Below are 6,000 nucleotides of genomic sequence, written 5' to 3' on the forward strand. Positions count from 1 at the left end.
CATCAACATTTAAAAACACAATTCAACAAAAGAAAAGTTTGATGTAAAATGAATAAGATAAAGATGGTTGACTTTAGACTTTCATTACTTGAACATTTGGTTAAATAATCATGAGAATACCAAGGTGCAATACTTGTGTTTATAATCTAATTTGGCTATAGCAATTTATAAGCATAACTTGCCTCAACTCTTCTTTTGTATTAAAATGACTAGAGAAGCTCATAGCACATTTCCTAAATCAATGTCACAAAACTAATGAAGCATGTAATTTAGTGAAAATCAATTAGCATTAGGTTTTAAGAGTCACCAAATCCAAAGAGTAATCTATTGTTTTCATTACCACTATGGAGAAAATATTTTCTTAGTCTAAATGAAATGAGAACAAACATTTAAACTAATTGTTGCTTGTTAAATTAAAGACCCATTACTTAGCCAAGAATTTAACCAACAAAAATAATATTCACATATCAATATTCATGACTAGAGATATATAAACATGAAGGAAGTTTTTATAGAAAATATAATCATAGATATTCAACACAAGTTCATGGAGTTCTTCAAAATAACCAAAACATTCAAGCAATTACATCCAAGTCAACCAATGATAAATATAACCTAGCATGGCTATTATTAAACAAAAACAAGAGAAATTAGAGATACCAAACATTGTTCAAGATGAAAGATGAAGGAAACCCACAAATCTTCTAATCTTCTAGAGAGAAAAATTGTTTGTTTCTTCAAGTCTTCATCATGAAAAATCCTCTCAAAACTTCAGTAAAAGTGGTCAAAAATCGGATCCAAAAGTTGCCCAAAAGTATGCCACCAACTTTCCCCATATAGAGGCAAAAGGTTAAAATTCGGGTTCTTCACAGTGCGATCCACGCGGACCATTTGTAAATCCATGCGGACCGCGTGGATTCTGCTGAATGGGCTTTTTGGCCTATTTGATTGGCCTTCTAGATTACTCTTCTTATCCATTGTCTAGCCCGTTTGTGCAGGTTCTTGATAGCCCAATTATGTCTTCCAAACTCTTCCAAGATGCTCCAATGCTCCTTTAATCTTCTATAGCTCGAATTCTCGTCGTCCCGCCCGAAATTTAAGTCTGGCGCGCTTCTTGCTTATATTGACACCAAGCCCAATTGCACCACTTCAAGTCCATGAACAAATTGCAAGCCTCCAATAGTCCCGCACTCCTTCCAAACCTCCAATAACAAATAGTCTTCGGTAAATCCTGCAAATAAGCTTAAAAGACTAGAAAGCACCCGGTAAAGGAGAAAAATAACAAAAAGAGAAAATATGCATGAAGATTAACTAAAATGAGGTGGTTTTAACTAAAAATAAACTACGAAAAGAAGTAATAAAAATGAAACTATCATGCGCCCTATTTAAAGGATCATTGGCCTTCCTAATCCTCCCCTTTATAGCTTCTTGGCACTCTTAAGCCCTAAATTGTGTGTATGTGTTTCTTTAGTGTGATAAAGCTTGGAAGAGAGAGATCTTGGTAAGGAACATTTGGGGAAGCAAGTAAATCAAAGTTAAGGACTCGTGGGAAGCTGAGAGATTCATCAGTTGTCACTATTTGGAAGGTATTACGCGGCCTCTTTGGCTCATCTTTCTTTTTATCTCTTTTCGGTGGGTTTTAGGAAAGGCTTTTGGTGTTTAAGCTAAGATCTGAAGTTGCAACTTCAGATCTGGACTCCCTTTGGTCTCTATATCCGTAAAAATAGTAGCTTGGACGAGTATGAGCTTTCCCTCAAGTGTTGGACCTCATTTCAAGCTTAGTTTTGTCATTTTAGGGCCTTAAAGCTTTGCATGCACGTAAAGTTTGCAACTTTACGTGATAAGCAGGCCTTGGAAGGTTAAATCTGCAATCTGGAACCTTTGCATGACTTAAAAAGCATCTGTATGGATGAAGGATAAAAGGGACTCGGCGAGTCGCATGGTCGACTCGGTGAGTCATATGAAGATGGTCATGAACTCGACGAGTTGGATGAACAACTCGATGAGTCTGATGAAGATTCTTGTAGAATCGGCGAGTCAGTAGAGTGACTCGGCGGGTCGGTTAGTGTTTTTCCAACCGTTGAATGCGTGTGAACTTGTCGAGTTGCAAGGGGGAAAACTCGATGAGTGGCAAAGGAGCTTTGACTGCGAGCCAAAAGAACACGACGAGTCACTCTGGTGACTCGGCGAGCAGACGAGTTATGTAAGGAACTCGACGAGTGGATGGGTTCACTCGACGACTGTTGACCCTGACAGTTGACTTTGACTTTGACTAATGGTTGACCACCTGACTTCTGGGGGTATCCGGGAAATTATGAACCTTGTGATGTGTTGGATATAGGTGGTGGAGTTCGTGGAGGTGATTCGAGAGTTGAGCTTTCTATTTCCAGTTGGCAGTTACAAGGTGAGTTATCCTTACTATACTCAAGGGTCTAAGGCACCAAGTGTGACATCCCCAAAATCTCGGCCAGAAAAGGCCGATTTTCATTTATGCTTTTAAAATAATTTCAGAGTAATCCTTTTGATTTGAAAGAGTTGCAGAATTTGTTCCCAAAAACAAAACATGGTAAAACGAAGTTTACCAAAGCATTTCATAAAAGAAATGTATTTTTCATTATATAATCAAAACTCGAGGTGTCATGTTCCGATATAGACCAATAAGCATAAACGATAACATTACAAGTCATTCAACAAATATTTACATATACAGACTTGTAAACAAAACAACTTGATGGTTCATCCATCTTACGCCCTTGCGCCACTTCCTGTAATACAAATAAAACTGAGTAGGTCAGGCTTGGGAACCTGGTGAGCATATAGGATTTTCAACCCACAATAAATAATTAAATTAATTATTCTCAACCAACAATAACCCAATTACCCATTGCCGTTATTCTCACTTTACGTCCCTAAAATAACTAACTCAAGGGACCTAATCTAAGAATATTTTCATCGGGGTGACAACACATGCTGCGGGGGTTCCTCAGCAATATAAGTCAAATAAGGCAACCATGAGGGGGATGGAATACAGCGAATGAACACCCAAGTTCATTAACATCTACAGGTTATGAGCCTGATAGCGTTCCACAGGACTGTCTAGAAAAGTCCGTGGTCGTCATCTAAATTCCGCTAGATGATTGGATCAAAACAACAACGAGGCCTCTCATCTGTTTGTTACACACCAACTATCTACCCATGTTCTACCCAACATATTAGTAGATAAAAACATACATTTTTATACATATTTTCAAAACTTGTATAGCATGCTTGATTAATACATTTTCCATATAACAGATGAGACACACACACATAACACGTATTTCATATAGAAATAATCATATCTGTAAGATAGAAGAAAGTGAATATACATTCACACACATAACAACAATACACATAACACGTATCTCGTATAAAATACTTCATAGTTATACGTTAGGAGAAAGTAACAACGCATTCACACGTATAAACGACAATAAACTTAATACACTCAAACCATACTTGTATTATTATTGTGTTTATGAAAGGTAGTATACACTCACTTGATCAGAAGATGATCGGACATCACTACGGCTCGTAGGAGTAGTATTTCTTAGCAGATCTGGAAGATCTCTACAAAAATCGAACTTCTCGCGGGCAGAGCTTCGGCTCGGAAACCGCACTTCTCGGGATCTTTGGGATCTCGGGACTTGCTTCGGGACTCGGGAATATTACCGGGGCTTCGAGGTGGCTAAGGGGGTAAAAACGCAGAGCTTCGGCACAAAGACGAGAGGAAATTAGCAATTAAACCCGGACCCCTCGCATCCTATTTACAGGAGGCTGGAACCTCCTCGTACGCGGGGTGTACGCCTGTACGCGGGGCGTACAAGGCTCCGAAATCGTCACTGCATGCGTCATCCGAAGTGTCGACACTTCTTGCCGTACGCTGGGCGTACTCCGGATGAGTCCGGTGACTCGTCTTCGGATAAGGCCGGTATTTAATAATTAAATTTAATTATTAATTATTTAATAAACTTCGAAAATTCATATCTCCTTCATACGAACTCCGTTTTCGACGTTCTTTATATCCACGCGAAGGTGAGACTACGCTCTACAACTTTGTTTAGACTCCATTGACTAATTTTGACTTTATTTTTATTATTTATTTTTAATAGGCCGGGACAGAAAATTTCGTTATAAATTCATAACTTCTTCGTTTGACGTTCGTTATTGCCTAACTTTTTATCGCTTTGATACTAACAACGAGGTCTTCGATTCTCGTTTAGATCACTAAGGCTAAATATCGCTCTAACGTAAATTTCACTTTTTACGTTATTCAGCGGTGCCGGTTCTGTCGCGAAACTTCGACAGGTCATAACTTCCTCGTTATAACTCGGATTTCGGCATTCTTTATATCTTCGGAAACCTTGTTTCAACTACTACAACATTATCTAAAGATATCAAGTTTATTTTACACTTAAATTTTGACGCTTATTTTTATTCTTAATTAATCAAACCACATAATTAAGCAATTAAGCACAAAACACATAATACTCAAATAATACACTTCTATTATTTCAAAACGGGTTACAAAGGTTAACCTAGACTATCACATTGCTAAAAATGGCAAGCCCAGAAACACAGGCGTTACAATTCTCTCCACCTTAGAATGATTCCGTCCCCAGAATCACACATCAACAAACAAATGCGGATAGCGACCCATCATATCACTCTCCGTCTCCCAGGTGAGATTCAGCCCATTCGTGTGTTTCCATCGGACAAGCACTAACTCGACCATCTTGCGTCGCAACTTCTTAGTCTTTCGGTCAACAATTGCCTCTGGTTCTTCAATCAACCTTTTGTTGTCATCGATTCTCAACTCCGAAAGTGGAATCATGTCGGGAACTTCCCCCGTGAACTTCCGTAAATAACACACATGAAAAGTGTTATGAATTCCATTCAGTTCTTCTGGTAGTTCGAGCTTGTAAACTTGGTTCCCAATCCTCTGAAGAACTTTAAACGGTCCAATAAACCTTGGACTCAACTTTCCCCTTTTACCAAATCTTATAAGTCCCTTCCACGGCGAGAATTTAAGCAAAACCGAATCCCCAACTTCAAAAGTCATCGGTCTTCGCTTTTTGTCAGCATAGCTCTTTTGACGATCTTGAGCTGCTAACATTCTTTCCCTAATTATTTTCAACTTTTCAGCAGTTTGATGAACCATCTCCGGTCCCATAAACTGCTTTTCCCCAGCCTCAAGCCAACAAGACGGCGTACGACACTTTTGTCCATACAAAGCTTGGTAAGGTGCCATCTTAATGCTCGAGTGAAAACTATTGTTATAGTAAAATTCTACCAATGGTAATTGTTCATCCCAATTACCTAGGAATTCCAAGGTACATGCTCTCAGCATATCTTCAAGTGTTTGTATCGTTCTTTCACTCTGACCATCAGTCTGCGGATGGTAAGCTGTACTTAAACATAATTTGGTACCCATTTCCTCTTGTAGACATTTCCAAAACCTTGAGGTGAAACAACTATCACGATCCGACACAATTGTTAGCGGAACACCGTGAAGTCTCACAATTTCCTTCACATAAGAATTCGCAAGCTTTTCCATAGACCATTTCTCCCTGGCTGCTATGAAATGCGCACTCTTAGTGAATCGATCAACGACCACCCAAATCATGTCGTGACCATTCTTTGTTCTAGGAAGTTTAGTGACAAAATCCATTACAATGTCTTCCCACTTACCCATAGGCACAGGTAAAGGCTCTAAACTCCCATACGGTTTCTGATGTTGTGTCTTGACTCTCGCACAAGTCACACACTCAGCCACATACTTCGCAATGTCAAGCTTCATCGTCGGCCACCAGTAGTAGGGTTTCAGGTCCTTATACATTCTAGTGCTACCGGGATGAATCGAGTACATGGTCTTGTGAGCTTCTTCCATCAGAAGATCTCTGATTCCTCCTGTCTTAGGTATCCAAATCCGATCTTGGAACACCTTCAGTCCATGACTGT

Source organism: Lactuca saligna, chromosome 5 (genome assembly GCF_052625555.1).
Source record: "Lactuca saligna cultivar CGN05327 chromosome 5, ASM5262555v1, whole genome shotgun sequence".
In the NCBI taxonomy this organism is placed as follows: Eukaryota; Viridiplantae; Streptophyta; class Magnoliopsida; order Asterales; family Asteraceae; genus Lactuca; species Lactuca saligna.